At 41.9% G+C, this 20159-nt stretch overlaps 1 protein-coding gene across 2 annotated transcripts in view; it reads left to right on the top strand.

Moving 5' to 3' along the window:
• The window catches only part of CALN1 (calneuron 1), a 504452-nt gene that overhangs the window by 332879 nt on the left and 151414 nt on the right, over window positions 1–20159 (top strand). The window lies entirely within an intron of this gene.

Here is a 20159-nt window from a genome sequence, read left to right as displayed (position 1 = left end):
TGAATTCTTGAGCTTCTGTTCAGCGCGTGAAGCTCCCTTCTGGGCTTGAGTGATATACGTTCCTTGAACTGGACATCTAAGTTGAGATCCGTACTAGGCCCCCTGAACAAAGAATCAAAACTACACTCATTTAAGGCTCAGAAGAGTGAAATATCTCCCTATTTTCCCTCATATCAAAACTAGTTTTACATTTTGGAGAAATGAGATTCCTCCACTTCTGATTCACAAAAGACTTTTTCCTGGGGACACTTGGAAAGGACATATTGGTATTACCTGAGCCCACTCTGTCCCTGGTTCCAGCAGATCCTTGATGGGAGGATGGCATGGCTGCCTTGTGTGTTTGGATCCTAGCAGTACTCTTAATAGGACAGAAGGGTTTTATCTAAAAATTTGCATTTGATGCTTCTCGATTTGCTTCTATTTCTATCTTGTAAAATCTCTTAGGAAATTCCACATAATACCTTCAAATGATTAATTGTGCTATAAATCATTTCTCTATATTAGTTCTTGAGTCTTAAAATGTGACTATTATTTTGTGACTATGGAATTTGGGGAATGACTCATCAATAATTATTTTAAAAAATTAGGGACTCCCCTGGCGGTCCAGTGGTTGGGACTCCGTGCTTCCACTGCAGGGGGCGCGGGTTCAATCCCTGGTCAGGGAAGTGGGATCACGCATGCTGCGCAGCGTAGCCCAAAAAAAGAAAAAAAAACTGAGTTAATTTGTCAAGTTAAATTGAATTACTGTTTAAACATGTAAAATACCATTCAAACACGGTGTGGTTTCTTTAATTTCTTGATGTGTTTTTTTCCTTAACCAAAGATACTTCTCTGTATCTCTAGATAAGGATTGCAGTTGACGTGTATCTCTAGTCTTATTCTGCTACCCATCTTGCATATAACCAACAAGTACTTAGTAAGAACTTGTTACTGGCCCTGTAGTCTAACAGTTACTATGGGTTTTACAAAAGATGCTTAAGACACAGTCCTGGCTGTTTAAGAATTTGGTTGGGGAAACACAACTAAGAGAGAAAACAAAGAGTAATTAATTGGCTTGATGGTTACTAGACTGTAATCTCCTTGCAGCCAGGGACTTCATTGTTGTGGTACCCTCAGCAGTTAGCCCATGTACTCAGCAGACCCTCAATAACTTTTTTTTAAATAAAATGAATAGAAGTTCAAGAAAGGAGACACATGTGGTCTTGAGAGGTCAGATAAGGCTTCAGGAAATGGGGGCACTTGGTTCAAACCTTGAAATAGGTGGGGGATTAAGTGAGAAAAGAAAGAAAAGAGAGCATCCCCAGCCTGTCACAATGAGAGTTTGAAAAAAGGTGGAGGCAATGAGCACAGGAAAGTCATTGACCGTGAGGAAGATACGGTTGAAAGGGAAAGAGCTCAGGATCCACTGGCAGAGTGGATTTAGAGCCTGAGGAGAGAAGGCTTGAGATGACTGACTCCAAGCTTCCCAACTGGCTACTACTGCCAGGAATACGATCATGGAGAAAAGACGTCTTTGTGGAGTTGAATTCTAAATTGGACACGTTGAGGGTCAGTCACCAAGGAAAGTCTGTGCACAGCTGAAATCAAGGATGGATCATGGGTGAGAGGCCAGGGCTGGGAACCCGGATTTGGGATTCATCAGAGCTAGTGGGTGAAATTATAGTCAAGGATGAGCTCAACGAGGGAAGTCATATACCTGAAGATGACCAGAGAGACAGGACCTTGTCCTGGAGGATATCCAGGGCAGGGGAGAGTGAGACATGGCGTCTGACCTCCACACTGCTGATACCCATCAGGAGAACATCATCTCCCTGTGGTTATGATCAGCCCTGACTCTCCCTAGAGAAGGACCCTACTTGCCACGTGATCAGAATATTTCAGCGCTCAGGTAACCTTTCGATGTGGAAAGATAGACGGGTGGACTCCACTGGCCAAAATCAAACGTGAGCACATAGGGGGACTTCCCTGGGGATCCAGTGGTTAAGACTGCGTGCTTCCAATACAGGGGGCACAGGTTCGATACCTGGTCAGGGAACTAAAATCCCGCATGCGCACAATGCAGGAAAAAAAAAAAAATGTGAGCCTATAGTTAACAGGACGGAGAAACATTATTTCCCACCTGGCATCTTGCAGCCCATACAGATGTACTCTGTTTGCACATCTGGGAGTTGCTTCTCTTCTCGGTTTCTCTTCTTCCCTGCGCTTTCTGAATGCTTTCTACCCTTTGCCTCTGTCTTCAGGGCCCACTCTAGCCTAGAAGGATGCTGCAAGCCCTTCCAGGCTCTAAGCATTCTTCCTGACCCCGATCCTGAAGGGGAAGGAGCTGCAGGTACTTAATTATATCTTAAGTGGAGGCCTCACATCTGCCGGATTCTTCCCAGTAGAGCATCTGCACGAGGAAATATTTCTTTTCTAATATATCGATTGCCTCTTGCATAACTGGGACATGCTACTATGCTCATGAAGTCTCTGTGCTTTTGCCTTACCAAAGACCCTCCCCCTCACCCAGGGTGATAAATGGGATGGGAAAAAGAGAATAAAAGGGGAAAATGCAATTCTGAAATAGCTAAACGAATGTGGGACCGTGTGGACTGGTGGCTGTGACTTCCTCTCCTGCTGGTGCTCCCCCAGCTCAGACTTTGACGACTAGCAAAGGAGAAAGACCGTCAACCCATTCTTGATAGTCAGTCTCCTCTGCTTCCTGCCCCCCTCCCCCCCCCCGTCTGCCCATTCAGTGACAGTGTGAGAAAACTGTACTCAGAGCGTCCAGAGCATCTGGTCCTTCCTGGAAGAAAAGCTCATATTGCCAGCACTCGAGTGATTTTTCAGGTTTGAAAGAAAGCTCTGTGTGTGCACAGGTGTATGTGTGCACATGCATCTGTGTACACGTGAGTGTTTACTTTGCCGCTGTGGTTGAAGATGGTCTAGAAGAGGAGCAGCAGAAAGGCAGCTTTCTGCCTCCAAATTTCCAGGCAGGAGATTTTGATATCAGGAGTTCCTGATATTCTAGAAAGGAGAAGACCATCCATTTGAGACACTGACAAGGCTTCCTGTGAGGGACAAAAATCAGTTTCCTGTGGAAACAGACATGATGGTACACTTGGAAGGCCATATTAGTGATCTACTGCTGCATAATATATTATACCAAAAGCTAGTGACACAAAACAGTAAGTATGTACTAATCTCACTGTTTCTGTGGGCCAGGAATTCAATAGCAGCTTAGCTGGGTGGTTCTGGTTCAGGGTCTCTGATGAGGTTGCAGTCAAAATGCTGGCTGGGGCTGTGATCATCTGAAGGCTTGACTGGGGCTGGAGAATGTGCTCTCAGGTGCTCGCTCACGTGGCTGGCAAGGTGATGCTGGCTGTCGGCAGGAGGCCTCAGGTCCTTGCCACACGGACCTCTCCGTGGTGCTGCCTGAGTGTCCTCGTGACATGGCAGCTGGCTTCCAGAAAAACAAATGATCCAAGAGAGTACAAGGCAGAAGCTGTCATGTCTTTTACGACCTAGCACTGGAAGTCAAACTCCATCGTTTCTGCAATATCCTATTGGTTACACAGGTCATCCCCATTCAGTGGGGAGAGGACTACCTCCCAGTGATTACCGGGAGGCAGGGGTCATTGGGGACCACCTTGGAGACTGGCTACCACAAAGGGGGATGATTCTGTAATTGGACTTCAACTTCTGACCCGACATTGCTGCCACAGCCTTTCATTTTCCCTAGGCTTTGGTTTCTTCCTACCTGAGAGGAAAACTGTGACCATGGCCGTTCTCTGTGTTCCGAGAAGTGATCCCACCAGGCCCTAGGCTCACCTTGCTAATTAAATAATTAGCTCTCAGTGCTCGCTCCTTACTGGTATGCTAGCCTACGGTGCCAAGGGTCAAATAAAATCAAACGGGATTCTGCAAAAGCAGCTGTTGATCGGTTGGTGCTCATCCCGAAAGCTGTGAGCCTCCGGCTCTTTATGAGAAATTGGTATCAGCGAGGGGCGAATGTAATTGGCTATGCAGCCTCCTTTCCAAAGAGGCTGGTCTGAGGGCTACGACTCAGAGTCTCGATCCTCCCAGGATACTCTGTCCGCTGGGTGTGAGGCTCACAGATTTCTTGGTAGCCAGTTCAGAACCTCTCTCTTACGTAGCAAATGATAACTTGTGAAATTCTTATCATCTTCTTTCCCTTCACTCATCAGAGTCCTGTGTGTTGGCAGTTACTGCTGTGATGTAGTTGAGCAGGGCTTGTGAAATTATTTTTGGAATCAGCCTTAGGACTTGGTGTATGTTAATGGTAGAGAGGAGGGGAGGGAGGGGCTGAGGGGGCCAGGCTCAGGATGGGTGGGGAGGGCTTTCATGCTCATTGCTTCAGGTCCATTGCAATCGCAGAGGAGCAGGGTCCTCAAAGTCACTTTGTTCCGCCAGTCACTCGCACCACACACCATGAGGCCACTTGTGCCCAAGAATGTGTCTTTAACGCAACAAATGCTCCCGGGTGGAAGGAGCATCTGCATCTCAGCTTCACCTGAGTCCCCACAGCAGCCCTTCATCTTTTCTCCTCCTTGACCTCCAGCGCTGTGCTAGCTGGGTTCCGCCGTGAGCTTGCAGACAGCACACAATGGCAAAGGAAATGACAAGCATCACGGGAGATCATGCAGCACTACTGATCTATCCTAGGTCCAGCCAACACTTCCATTAAACTCTTCTCCCTCTGAAGAAAGAGAGAGAGATGAGTCCTGCCCTTAGCTAGGAGAGGAGCCAGTGGTGTCGGCTTCTTCTTTTTTTTTTTTTAATTTATTTATATTTATTTATTTTTGCCTGTGTTGGGTCTTCGTTTCTGTGCGAAGGCTTTCTCTAGTTGTGGCAAGCGGGGGCCACTCTTCATCGCAGCATGCGGGCCTCTCATTGTCACGGCCTCTCTTGCTGCGGAGCACAGGCTCCAGACGCGCAGGCTCAGTAGTTGTGGCTCACGGGCCCAGTTGCTGTGCGGCATGTGGGATCCTCCCGGACCAGGACTCGAACCCGTGTCCGCTGCATTTGGCGGGCAGACTCTCAACCACTGCGCCACCAGGGAAGCCTGGTGTCGGCTTCTTGACTCACATTTTTATCTTATTCACAATCCAACTTCATTCATTAAGACTTGACTCAGAGTTTCTGACTTAAGAAATGAAACATTAATATTTATGCAAATGAATCTGTTCACTGGATGGTGCTGGTTGTGTGGGAATGGATCTGGGGCTGGAGATCGAGAACTAAGAAACTCACAGGGCTGCCTGGTCTTTGTGCTGCAGAGTACCCTTCGCTTGCCCATATGCAAGCAGGTCGTTATCATAGCTAGTTTATCTCACAGCTATGTGCAACGTCCAAGACACTGAAAGTTATCCTAACGTAAAAGTGCCTGGGGCACCCGTGCCCAGACTTGGTCTAGATCAGGCCTGCTTGCCACCCCAACTTCACCCACAGGCCTGCTCCGCATCCTTTCCAGCTGTCCATTCCTCCCCCACTGGTGGGAGAAGACACAGCTGGGGAAATACAATACCTGCAGCTGCTCCCCAGGTACCTCTCCATGCTTGGCCGCTGTCCCTCCATCCCAAATTCTTACTCTGGCCTCATGTCTTTTCGGGTTTCCACTTCTGGTTTGGTCCTAGGCTCTTGATCTCTGTTCCATGCTCTCATCCAGAGGCCCATCCTCCCCAGCCCAGGTCCCAGGCTTTAGCTCGGGACATTTCATGCGCTGGTTCCCCATGGCTGAGATGGACAGGGAGCTCGGTTTCAAATTCTTGACCCGGGACTTCCTTGGCGGTCCAGTAGTTAAGATTTCACCTTCCAATGCAGGGGGTGCAGGTTCGATCCCTGGTTGGGGAGCTAAGATCCCACATGCCTCAGGGCCAAAAAACCAAAACATAAAACAGAAGCAATATTGTAACAGATTCAATAAAGACTTTTAAAAAATGGTCCATATCAAAAAAAAATCTGTAAAATTCTTGACTCAGTTCAGAGTACTTGACATTCCATGTTCACAACACAGGAAAGGAACATTACACAAAGCTCCAGGTACAGTATGATCCCAAATCTGTTATGCATAAAAGAACTGGAAAGAAATATATCAAAACATTGACAGTGTTGTTTCATGTGATAGGATGATGAGTGATCACATCCTGTATTTTTCAAAAGCTTGACAAGAGGCATGCATTAGTTCTATAATCAGAAAAAGAAAATTAAAGGGAAGAAAATATAGTCCCCAGCTAGTCAAATATTTATTAAATACCTACAGTGTTTTCATCTGTGAAACTGTAGATTACCTGTCCCATGAGGTCGACTGTGGATAAAATTTGCAGGGAAAGCAAGTGACACAGAAGAAATCATATTCATTCATATAAGGTATTTGTTGCACGAGGCCCAGACCTAGAAAATTCCAGGACTTTGACTTTTGTTCTTTGAAGGATAATTTGCACCCTAGCAGGCTGAGTCTCTCCTCACATCCAATCTGGCACCAACAGGATGGTCCTCCCCCCAGTATTTTGTCAACGTGCCACTCTGTCAGAGTTTGCTGTTCTTAATCATCTCACGGGAGCTAAATAGCTTTCAGCAGTCATGTGCATCACAAGGCCTGTTAGACTGACAGCGAACATTTGAATCCCCAAAGCGATTTTACTGCTTGTGAAATATGGAGCGTGGAAAACATTAGTGTCTCAAAGTGGGTCTCAAGGTGTGGTTCCTGAACCAGCCGCATCAGCATCACCTGGGACTCGTTAGAAATGCAAATTCCTGGACCCCACCCAAGTAACACTGAACCGGAAACTCCAGAGTGGGGCCGGCTTCCGGGAGTTCAATACGCCCTCCAGGTGACTCTGATGCTCCCTCAAGTCTGAGAGCCGCTGAGATTTCAGTGATCCTGGCCTACGGGGCAGGCATCTGGTCAGGCTTACTACTCAGACCTTGGTAATTTGGGTTTTTCTTTCATTTATCCATATTCATAAACGTCATTGGTCTTTAGTCTATATAACAGTATATGTTTCAACTGTTTTTAAAAGATGGAGGAATTACATGTCAACATATAACTAATTTTCTAAGCAGGAAATGCCTTTCTAAGCATTAAAGCAATGGAAGAATCATAAATAAAAACTGTTAAACTATTAAGTTGAAAGGATATTTCAAAAAGTAATAGGAAAAATACAGCAATTAATAGGCTAAGGTATATGTGAAGAGCATTTCTAAAAAATATGAAAACCTCTAGATATGACAATAGAAAAACGGGATAAGGAATAACAGACAATTGATACTTTAAACAAACATATTAAAACAATTTTCAACCTCACTAGAAATCTAAGGAATATAAACTAAAATAGTAATTGGATAACAGTTTTCACCTATCAGGTTGGAAAAGAATAAAACATATGATAATAGTACTGTCAAGAGTAAGATAAAATGGGCAAACTCATATACTAATGGTAGAAATGTACATGGTAAAACTATTCTGAAAACTATTTGGTGATACTTAGCTACAACTTTTCCAATGTGAAACCCTATAATTAAAAATAATTCTACATCTAAGACTCTGCATATGAAATTAGTCAGAGATGTAGAAAAATGCACTTACAAAGATGGAATATTGTACAATTATTTAAAATAATATTTTCACTTTACAGTCTACAGATTTAATTTATAGTATAATTACATTGCTGTTCTACATCTATTATATATCCATGTATATTCATGCAGAGACAAAAACTGGGGAAAATGTAATAATTCTTTTCTTTTAAACATCTTTATTGGAGTATAATTGCTTTACATTGTTGTATTAGTTTCTGCTGTATAACAAAGTGAATCAGCTATACGTATACATATATCCCCATATCCCCTCCCTCTTACGTCTCCCTCCCACCCTCCCTATCCCACCTCTCTAGGTGGACACAAAGCACCGAGCTGATCTCCCTGTGCTATGCAGCTGCTTCCCACTAGCTATTTTACATTTGGTAGTGTATATACCTCAAAGCCACTCTCTCACTTTATCCCAGCTTACCCTTCCCTCTCCCCATGTCCTCAGTTCCATTCTCTATGTCTGCGTCTTTATTCCTGTCCTGCCCCTACGTCCTTCATAACTTTTTTTTTTAGATGCCGTATATATGTGTTAGCATATGGTATTTGTTTTTCTCTTTCTGACTTACTTCACTCTGTATGACAGACTCTAGGTACATTCACCTCACTACAAATAACTCAATTTCATTTCTTTTTATGGTTGAGTAATATTCCATTGTATATATGTGCCACATCTTCTTTATCCATTCATCTGTCAGTGGACACTTAGGTTACTTCCATCTCCTGGCTACTGTAAATAGTGCTGCAATGAACACTGTGGTACATGACTATATTTGAATTATGGTTTTCTCAGGGTATATGCCCAGTAGTGGGATTGCTGGGTCATATGGTAGTTCTATTTTTAGCTTTTTAAGGAACCTCCATACTGTTCTCCATTGTGGCTGGATCGATTTACATTCCCACCAACAGTGCAAGAGGGTTCCCTTTTCTCCGCACCCTCTCCCGCATTTGTTGTTTGTAGATTTTTTGATGATGGCCATTCTGACCAGTGTGAGATGATATCTCATTGTAGTTTTGATTTGCATTTCTCTAATGATTAGTGATGTTGAGCATCCTTTCATGTGTTTGTTGGCAGTCTGTATATCTTCTTTGGAGAAATGTCTATTTAGGTCTTCTGCCCATTTTTGGATTGGGTTGTTTGTTTTATTGATATTGAGCTGCATGAGCTGCTTGTATATTTTGTAGATTAATCCTTTGTCAGTTGCTTTGTTTGCAAATATTTTCTCCCATTCTGAGGGTCGTCTTTTCGTCTTGTTTATGGTTTCCTTTGCTGTGCAAAAGCTTTGAAGTTTCATTAGGTCCCATTTGTTTATTTTTGTTTTTATTTCCATTTCTCTAGGAGGTGGATCAAAAAGGATCTTGCTGTGATTTATGTCATAGAGTGTTCTACCTATGTTTTCCTCTAAGAGTTTTATAGTGTTTGGCCTTTTAGGTCTTTAGTCCATTTTGAGTTTATTTTTGTGTGTGGTGTTAGGAAGTGTTCTAATTTCATTCTTTCACATGTCGCTGTCCAGTGGGAAAATGTAATAATTCTGATGCTACTAATTATTATGGATTGGAATAAAGGTGAATGTAAATTTTCTTTGTCCTTGTATGTATTTTCCAAAATTTCTGCAATGTGGCCATAGGATCTATTCTGTTATTATTCAGCAAAGTTAACGAAATCTCAAATTAACAAAATCACATTGTAAAACAACTGTTTTCAGTGGCAAAAAAAAGTGATTGGATTTTTCTAATACGCTTGCCCACTGTTATGGTAACTAAAGCACAAACTTTACATGAGATACACAAGCATCCAGTCAAGGTGGCAACCGCCAGCTGCCGGGAGGAAAGGAGTTCAGGCTGAAGCCTCTGAGAGGCAGCCACCACCCAAAGCAGCTAGGTGGCCCCTTGTAGAAGCCACAGGGTGCCCGAGGCCGGCTGCAGCCCCCCGCTGTATCAGTTACCTTATATCCATTTAGTATGCCGAAAACTTACCCTTTAGAAGAATGTCTGAATTGATTTCATAATCAGAAAAATAAATTGAAAGTAATTTTAAATATTATTTCTAAATAATTTCATGATGGGTCTGTGGCTGGGTTGGGCTGACAAGTTACCTCAGCCAAAAAGAGGGAAAAGCTCATATTATCAGGCAAGTCCTGGCACCAGTAACTTAATGCTTATGTCCGGTGAAATCTTCCCAAGTTTTATGCAAAGTTATTTTCTTTTCTTCAATCTGCTTACCCTTAAGGATCTAACACACAGGGTTTATATGTAATATGTGTACACTGTAGACCTCAGAAAAGCATAAATTTTCATTAAAAGGTACCTAAATGGGGACTGATTCTATCAACGGTAGAAGCTTGCATTCAAGTGCAGAGGGAGCAGAGAAAGGAACAAGACAGGCGTGAAGCCGGTGGGGACCTGTTGCGGTCAGGCAGATGAATCCTCTAAAACCCACAAGCGGCACCCAAAGGCAGGCTTCTGAAGGGGACAAGGGTCTCCTGTGCTTCAGGGGTGGTGTCCTGGTGGCACTTTTTTTAAAAAACCATTTTCTTGAGTTATGATTGACATATAAAAGCTGTACATATTTAATGTACACAACTCAAAGAGTTTGGGGATAACTATACACCTGTGAAACCATCACTACCATCAAGGCCATAAACATATCCATTTCCCCCTGAAGATTTCTCTTACCTTATTTTTATTGTTGTTGTTATTTGTGTGTGGTAAGAACACTCAACATAAGATCTACCCTCTCAGCAAATTTTAAGTATACAATATTGTTAGCTCTAGGCACTACGCCATATAATAGATCTCCAGAACTTTTCTTACGTTGACCTGAAATAAACAGACTGCCAGATATTTCTCCAGCAAAGGTGGGTTTATTGGGGATGAGGATCAGTAGAGAATTGTAATTCAGGGTCTGCAACCATGGTGAGCCACGTGCAAACCCCCCCGTGGCCAGGGAAGGAGACACTTTTATAGAGAGGAAAAGGAAGTTGGGAGGGCTATAGTAAACAAAGGGTCCAGGGCTTTTCTTGCCAGGAAATGAGTCTTCTTGGGCTCTGCTATCATCACAGGGCATGAGAGCTCCCCCTTCTGGTCTCCCAACTCTATTTAATTGAGGTTTCTGTTTACTTTTTTTACAACTGAAACTTTGTACCCTTTGACCATCACCTCTCCACCTCTATTCCCAGCCCCTGGCAACCACCATACCACTGCCTGCTTCTATGAGTTTGACGAATTTAGATTCTACACATAAGTGATATCATACAGTATTTGCTAGACACACCTTCTGACCATGGCTCCAATGATCTTGATGCCACAGGACCGAGTTTTGAGGTTCACAGATGCACCAGGGTGGCAGGGAGAAGTGACCACAGTAACTCTTCCATCTGGTCCAAGCTCCTGGCCCTCACTCGGCTACACACTGAGCTGTAGACCCCATGCTTGCTTGTGGCAGTACCACTGTCTATTTTTTTTTCTATTTTTACTATTGCAAATAGGATTTTTTCATTGCATGTTTCTAACCACTTTCTGCCAGTATAGTGGAAAGCAGTTTTGGGGATTCTGGCTTTTATCTTGCTTCCTTACTGAATTCACTCATGAGAGAATTAGCAAATTCTCATTACAGAATTAGAGATTTTCTCAGGTTCTCTATGTCTGCTGGGACTTTGTCCACAAATTGCAGTGATTTTGTTTCCTCCTTTCTGGCAGTGTCTGTCTTAGTTCCATTTGTATTGACTGAAACCTGTTTATTAATAATACACAAGAAGGGTGAAATGTGATATTAGGAAATTGACATCTTACTTACCAATAGTTTTTTAAATTGTGAATATATGATAGCTTTTACCAAATGTCCTTTTAATCTCTAATAAGAGGATCATGTGATTATTCTTGTTTTCACTTACCGATATGATTTAATGATGACTAAATTCCCTAATGTACATTCCTAGGATTTACATTTGCTGTTACGGCAGGTCATTTTCTTAATATAATTTAAATTTCTAGTGTAATTTAAAACTTTGATTTGCCATCAATTTTGAGTTTTTTCATCTGTATTCATAAATAAAAGGAGCCTGTAGTTTGCACAAAACTATAAGTGTCATTGTCAGGTTTTGAAACATAGTTATTCTAGCATGATAAAATTAATTTGTCGACTTTCTTTTTTGCTGACGTACAATAAATTCTACAGTATGGAATTTATTTATGACCTTAAATTTGAGCAGGTTAGTTCATAAAACTACCTTGATCTAGTGGTAGGGTTTTCGGTTTTGGTTTGGGGATTTTTTTTTTTTTTTGAGGTATTTCTTAATGATAAGTTTTAATTATTCGTTACTCTACTTTGAAATTTTATATTATCTTCAGGAAGTTTCCAATTTCTCAAAATTACTTAATTTATTAGCATTTGCTTGTACATAGTATTGTTTAAACTTTTCTTTGCAAGTACTATTTTACCATCGTTATAGCCTCTCTTAATTGTAATTTTTGTTTTTCTCATTTTTTATTCATCTGATTTGCCAGAAATTTGTCTATTTTATTGATTTTTTGGAAAAAATGTACTCTTCAACTTAATTAACAATTCTTTTTTTTTTTTTTCCTGGTTCCTATTCTGATATTTTCAACTTTGATCTTCACTTCCTTTTTCCTGTTTTCTTGTTGTTATTATTTATAAACTTCTGCATTAAATAACTATTTCACCTAGTTTTGTCTTTTTTATTCATGAAAGAATTTAGATGTGAATTTTCCTCTTAGTGTAGCTTTATCACCATCCTGAGATTTTGATATGTAGTGTCTACCATTTACTCTGTGGTCTGTAATTATAATTAATATCTTTCTTCACTCAGTATTTATTTGGGATAATATTACTTCATACTATGTTTAAACATTTGTTATTAATTTATCATTTTATTGCACTGTAGTCATAGAAGATCACTTATGCCATTGCTTCTTCATGCTATCTACTGTGTTCATTTACTGCATCTCAGTATGTGTTCAGTTTCTGCAAATGAAACATGACAACTGAATACACTGCTTTCACAGTTTGTAGGAAATAGAACTATTGATATATGACCCCTTTCCAGTAATAATTAAAATCTTGAATGTCCTAGTTTATTTTATATCTATTCAATCTGTCTTAGATTGATAGTAGTAAGGTCTATCTCAATTCTGTTTCTGTCATTTTCTCTCTGTGTGTGTGTGTGTGTGTGTGTGTGTGTGTGTGTGTGTGTGTGTGTGTTATTGAAAGCCTCTATGGGCCAGCGTGGATACAGCGGTGAACAAGAGACAAGTCTCTTGTTCTCATGGAATTTATATTCTAGTGTAGAGGGTAGGGGAGAGATAGACATTAAAGCAATAGATAATAATAAATAAGATAAACCCAGATAATATTAAGTTCTTTGAAGTACATAAAATAGGATGATATAATCGAGGGCAGTCAGGGTAGGTACTACACAGCTTTAAACAGAGTGTGAAGAGAAGACTGCTCTGAGGAGGTGATGTTTGAACTTACCCCTAAATCGTGAGGAAGGTCCAGCTGTGCAAGCTGTGGGGGAAGTGCTCACCACCGGGAGGGAACAGCAAATTCTAGGGCCCTGAGGAGGGAGAAGCTTGACTCCAGCTTGGTGGGCAAGTGGTTGGAGATGAGGTTGGAGATGCTGGGGTAGAGATCAGCTCTTGTGGGACACCATGGGCTCTGCGTTGGGATCTAGGTTCAGCAGAATGTGACTGAGAGCAATCTAACAGTGGTACAAACAGAATAGAAGCAGATATAAATCACTCTCACCAAGTTCTCTGCTGCCATCTGGTTCATTGTTCTGAAATCCTAGAGTGTTGCCCTATCCATGTGGTTTACGTCCACATCTGCGCTCCACCCATCAGAAAGCCAAGGAAGGGGAAGGGAGCACAAGTCTTTGAAGAAGTTGCACCCAGCACTTCTACTTATGTCCCCTTGGCCAGAAGTTAGTCACGTGTTTGACCAGAAGTTGGTTATGTTGCCACACCCAGCAGCAAGGCATGTTGGGAAATGTAGTCTTTCTTTTGGACAGCTATGTTCCCAGATTCTTAAATTGAGGGGTTTGTTGCTATCAATAGTGAATTGACCCTTAGGGGAGAACGCTGTGTCTCAGGTCCCATCAAGACAAGGAGTTTGGTTGTGATTTTATGTAGAAGCAGTACTACTTGGAGTATGTTAAGCAATGGAGTGGTATATTTTAATTTACATGCAAAAAACATCACTACTGCTGTGTGAAAGGAATATAGGGGGGAAGAATGGGGCTGGGAACTCAGGAAGTTATTTCAAAAGTAGGAGAGACATGCTGATGGCTTACACTAGGGTGGGAGCAGCTGGGTAGTGAGAAGGGGGCAGGTACAGGCTTCATGTATTTTGAGTCTCTGTTTTTTTGGTGGGTCCACATTTAAGACCATATGTACTCTCACTGATCCTCTTGGTGGGCTGATCCTTTTACTATTATGTAATGTCCTCTTTGCCTCTAGTACTTTGCTTGCTCTTAAGTCTACTCTACTGGATATTAACATAGCCACTCCTGCTTCTTAAAATTAATATTTGTATGGTATACCTTTTTCTATCCTACCTATGTTGTTGAATTTGTAGTAAGTTTCTTGTAAACAGCATACAGTTGAGCTGTGTTTTTTATCTATTCTGTCAGCCTGTTTTTTGAGTGATGTAATTTGACTATTTCTATTTAATTTTTGAAGTGTGTAAGTCTGCCCTTTTATTATTTGTTTTCTCTTGGTTCTTGTTTTTCTTGTCTTATCTTCCTGCAGGTTACTTGAACATTTTTAAGAATCCCATCTTGATTTAGTTATAGTCTTTTTTTTTTTTTTTTTTTTTTTTTTGCGGTACGCGGGCCTCTCACTGCTGTGGCCTCTCCCGTTGTGGAGCACAGGCCCCGGACGCGCAGGCCCAGCGGCCACGGCTCACAGGCCCAGCCGCTCTGCGGCATGTGGGATCCTCCCAGACCGGGGCATGAACCCGTGTCCGCTGCATCGGCAGGCGGACTCTCAACCACTGCGCCACCAGGGAAGCCCCTAGTTATAGTATTTTTAAATGTATCTCTTTGTATAGTTTTCGTAGTGGTTGCTTTGGATATTACAGTATACATATGTGTCCTCACAATCTACTTGTATCAACATTTTGCCTCTTTGAGTGGAGTGTGAAAACAGCACTTGCATTTAGGTTCTTTTGCCTTCCCGCTTTTAACTATCATTGCCTTGAGTGTCACATGGTATTATAATTTTTGTCCCAATCATTAAATATTATTTATAAAACTCATGAGGAAAAGAATATTCTATCGTATGAACCCAGAACATTTTTATTCTTTCTGTTATTCTATCTTCCTTCTTGATTCTCCAAGATTCTTTATTTCATCATTTCTTTTTCAGTCTGAAGAACTTCCTTTAGGCAGTTTTTAAGGATAAATTTGATAATGACAAATTCTTTTAGCTTTTCTTCACCTGAGAATGTTTTGATTTCCCCTCATTCCTAAAGGATAATTTTGTCAGTTATATACTGCAGATGATAGTTTTTTGTTTTTTGTTTTTTCTTTCTCAGAACTTGAAATGCGTTATGCCACTTCCTTCTGGTCGCCATGATTTCAGAGGAGCAATCTGTTGTGTTTGAATTGTTTTCCCACTGTAGGTAATGCATCATTTCTCTCTGGCTGCTTTCCAAAATTTTTCTGAGTTTTTAATTTTTCAAGGTTTAATTATGAAATGTCTCGGAATGAATTTATTTGGGGTTCATCCATTTTGAGATATGATCAACTTCTTGAATTTGTAGATTTGTGTTTTTCACCAAATTTGGAAAATTTTAGCCACTTCTTTGAACACTCTTTGCCTACCACTCTGTGATCCCTCCCTCTGGACTCAGATGAGTGTTGGAACTTTTTATTGTCCCACAGGTCCCTGAGGTTGTTATTTTTTTCATTTAGTCTATTTTCTTTCTTTTGTTCATATTGAGTGAACTCTGTTGATCTATCCTCAGTTCAGTGATTTTAACCTCTGTCCTCTCTACTCTGCTGTCCCGTCCAGCAACTTGTTTTATTTCTGCAATTGTATTTTTCAGTTCTGGAATTTTCATTTGGTTCTTTTTTATAACTTCTATTTCCTTGTTGAGATTTTCTCATTTTTCATTTGTTTCAAGAGAGCTCGTGATTGAGTGTTGGATTTTTATGGTGCTTTCTTTAAAATCCTTGTCAGGTAATTTCAACATCCGATTCATCTCAGCGTTCACGTGCATTGAATGTCTTTTCTCATTCAAATTGTGATTTTCTTGGTCCTGGATGTGATGGGAGGTTTCTATTATAACCTGGACATTTTTCCTAGTATATTAATGGATTCTGGATTCTATATGAATCTTTTATTTTAGTAGGCAGTCACCCTCTTTAGGATTAACACGCAGGTCGTGTCTTACTTTTGTTGTGCCATGGTTCCAATGACAGCTTCATTTCAGAGCCTTTGTGGTGATATTTTGGTCTCCTTAGTTTATCTGGTGCCTGGGCTCCCATTAGTTCCTCCTCATGCTTCTCAAGGGGTGGAAAGGATTTCCTTAGGCCGGGATGACAGGTGTCTTTCCTTGGGGGAGAAGACCCTCGGGCAAGAAAGGAGTGGTTTCCTTAGCCAAGCATGTCTCGTGGTGGGATTCTCCCCTGCCTCTGGGGAACAAACAGTGCTTCCCAGGCCTTGCTGAGATCCCATGTGCTTGTTGAGATCCATTTGATCCAATGCATCCACAATGAGATCCATTTTGCCGTTGCCCCCAGTCTCTGGGCAGGGGTGGGGGGTTTCCATCCCATGGAGACAGAGGTTTCCTGGGTCCGGCCATTTGTCTGGGTGAAGGTCCTTTTTGCTGTGGCTACCTTGTTAATCCCTATAGGTGAGGGGAATTTCAAGCCTGCTAGGGAAGGAAAGCACTTCCCTTGTCTGTTTATTGTTAGTGAGGCTCCCAGTAGATCCCCATGGCCCTTTGTGGCCTTGCCTGATGTGATCTAAGGGACTCCCAGGCAGTCTGGGGGAGGACTGAGCCTACCTTCTGTTGCTAGGTTCAGGGACAGGAAATGTCACATATAGATTGCTTTCTTCTCTTGGGTGGGAGAATGTAAAATGTCCTGCCACCATGTTGTTCCTCCAGTGCTGGGCCCCAAACTGGTTCAGCTTCCTCTTAGCATCTTTGGGAGTTCTCCTTTCGTTATCTCTCACATTATTTCCACAGGTTATAGTTGTAGTTGGCAGGGAGAAGCAGGGAGAAATGGGTCTATACCATGTTGCCTGGGCTAAAAGTCCAATTATTACTCATCAGCTCCTTTAATCATTAAATACTCCTTTTCCAGAATATTTTTGGTCTTGGTGTTTAGTTTTGTCACCACGTTTACAACAGTTAATTTTGCTTATCTCAAAGCAGTTTTTATTTACACTGTCATTGCTTTATACTTTAAAACTCTTATATTTGAATTGTTCATTATAATTCATTTCTCAGTTGACTGGAGAACTTTTATTTGTCTGTAATTTTTCATAGTGGGGATCAGAGGATTACTTAAGAGAGGTGTTTTTCAAGCCCTTTGCAGACTTAAAAATATCCTTCTGTTAAATTTGCTCATGAAGGAAAAATGGTTGAATATAGAGTCCTTGGGTCATAAAATGTTAACCTCAATATCCTATAATCATTTTTCATAGTATTTTACATAGAACTCTGCTTTTCCAGAAGCTTCCTAGAAGGAAAATGCAAGTTCCTTGGTCAAACAAATTATAGAAATGCTTCCTATTTCAAGCAGTTCATCTCTTGGAGGTTCATAATGTCCATTAGTTCAGTGAAAACTCTGATACTGCCTTCATTTGAGAAACTGATTTAATTTTGTTTAGCCTGTTGCTGCAATGATGACGGTGGACTCCCTTTTTTTTATTTATTTATGGCTGTGTTGGGTCTTCGTTTCTGTGCGAGGCCTTTCTCCAGTTGCAGCGAGTGGGGGCCACTCTTCATCGCGGTGCGTGGGCCTCTCACTGTCATGGCCTCTCGTTGCGGAGCACGGCTCCAGACGCGCAGCAGGCTCAGTAGTTGTGGCTCACGGGCCCAGTTGCTCCGTGGCATGTGGGATCCTCCCAGACCAGGGCTTGAACCCATGTCCCCTGCATTAGCAGGCGGATTCTCAGCCACTGCGCCACCAGGGAAGCCCTGGACTCCCTTTTTGTGCTTTTCCTTTTAATACTTATATGCTTAATACTTTCAGTTATAAGTAAGAGGAAACCTAACCCTAGATTAAATGGTAGACATAGATCTAATTTAGTAAGAAGTCTGGAGTGGGCTGTCGGGACGGAGCGCAGGCTCAGTAATGTCATCCCGGGCCTCTGAGCCTCAGTCTTCCATTCCCCATTCTCAGCCTTTTGGAAGCTCGTCTTCATTCATGTTGCCTTCTGGATGCAAGACAGCTGCTAAAGCTTTGGACACCAGAACTGTAGTAGGAATGGGATGGAGGAGGCAGAAAAAGGTCTTTTTCTGAGAATGGTTCTTTCTTAAAAACAAAGGGAAAGCTTTCTCAGAAGGCTCGCAGCGGGTTTTCCCTTTCAATCTCATCAGCCAAACAGAATCACACGCCTAGCTGCAAGGGAGGCTGAGAAGATGGGTACCTGGCAGAGAAGAATGTGATAGCTTAGATCTGTTATGATCCACCCTTGGGGTTCGACTCATTGTTCTGAATCAAATCAGGTTTCTTTTTTTTTTTTTTTTTTTATTATTATTTTTTTTTTTAACATCTTTATTGGGGTATAATTGCTTTACAATGGTGTGTTAGTTTCTGCTTTATAACAAAGTGAATCAGTCATACATAAACATATGTTCCCATATGTCTTCCCCAGGTTTCTTTAAGAAAGCAAGATGGCAGGTAATTGGCTGCTGGGTACACCACAAATGGTGCCCGCCACAACCTTCCTCTAAGTAAAATGGCGGGCAGAATGCATCACTGGAAATACTTTTAGGTATCTGTCCACTGTGTTTTGTACTTTGTAGGGAGGAAGTTGGAGGATGTCTTGATTATATCCCTCATAGAGAACCTGTTTTGTTTTGCCCGATGCTTATAACTTTTCTTATTTATTTATTTAAAATCATATTAGGTAGAATGAGTCTTTTTTATTACTTTGCCTGGATCTCAGACCGCTCTTCCGATATGTGAACTCAGGCCTTTCTTCCACCCAGTACAGTTTTCTATTATTATCTATTAAATTATTGCTTCTTCTCTTATTGTTTTGTTTTCCTCCTGTGCGACCGATAAAATTCTTATCGGTTGAACTTCCGTTCCCTTCTTTCTTATTTGTCAGTTCCTCTCTGTTTCATTCCTTTCCCCCCCTAATTCTGAGAAGGTCTAAAGTTGGTCCTTTGCATATGAATCCTGGATCACCTTCAATGTAATTTTAATTTTGCTCTTGGTTTTTGAGTTTCTTAACAGTCTTTGTTTTTTTTTTCCTTCCTTATTTAAATTTCCTTTTCTGTTTCTTTCTTTCTTTCAGCATTTTTCCCCTATAGCTTCCTATTTCTGTTCCATAGTGACCACATCCTCTTGGCTATTTTGAAGACTCTAAGGTATTTTAAAGTGTCATTTTTTTGAGAAAAAATGATTTTTTCAGAGTTATCGTTCCCCCTGTAATCAGGGTAATGTTTATTTTCCCTTGTTCTTCATTATCTTTTCAAAAGTACTATGTTAACATTTTTTTCTGATCCACGTTGCCCCAATGTCCTGGGATTTGTCACAGAGCACAGAAGTTGTTTAGCGTGGTTTCCTGGCTTTTTCAGGACTGATTGTCCTCTCGCGGCTCAGATGGTGTAGTTGGTGGTTTCTTTCCACATTCATCCCCAGGACCATGGCCATTAGTGGAAAGTTCTCCCAGATTTTGGCCTGTGGTCTTCTCTTATCTTCAGTTCACAGTTGATCTGGCTGCCTCTTCTTTTTATTTACTCCTGTGTATATTCTTTGGGGAAATTAGCAAGCAAATTTAGTTTGACACTGGGCCAGCGCTCATATCCAGTTGGTGGAGACTTGAGAAATTCCCAGGAAGGCAGTATGCGGTAATAGGAAAAAGCCCAGGGCTTTTGAGGCAGACAGTCTTCCTCCCAGATCTGCCTCTCGCTTGCTGTGTGACTGTAAGCTCATTACTGTACCACCTGGAGCCTCTGCTTCCTTAGCTGTAATAGGAATATCCAGGTGACAGTGATACTGAGAATCAAATGAAAACCGCATCTGAGGAGCTTGTAAGCTCTGTCCCCTCCCTCCTGTTCCCGGTGCTCCACAGTGAAACAGCAAGCATCCAGACAGACTTCTCGCAGATGGCTCTGCTCTCATGGCCCAGACACTGTCCTGTGCCCGGACCCCATTCTCCTAGTGGGGACTTCTTCGTATTGAGAGACCCATTCCACATGGACAGTGGGCTTGGGATGCTGAATATCTTTCCCGAGATACCCCTCTGCCGACTTTTCTCTGCCAGGCAGGACTCTCTCAATGTTCCTTTTTGAGAGTCTGATTAATGTAATGGTTAGGATCACAGGCTGCTTGTGAGTTTTGGGTCTGCCTCTGATGGGCTGTGGG

This window comes from Tursiops truncatus, chromosome 15, assembly GCF_011762595.2.
Source record: "Tursiops truncatus isolate mTurTru1 chromosome 15, mTurTru1.mat.Y, whole genome shotgun sequence".
NCBI classification, from domain to species: Eukaryota; Metazoa; Chordata; class Mammalia; order Artiodactyla; family Delphinidae; genus Tursiops; species Tursiops truncatus.
The sequence above is the reverse complement of the archived record's forward strand: the minus strand, read 5'-3'. Positions and strand labels throughout refer to the sequence as shown.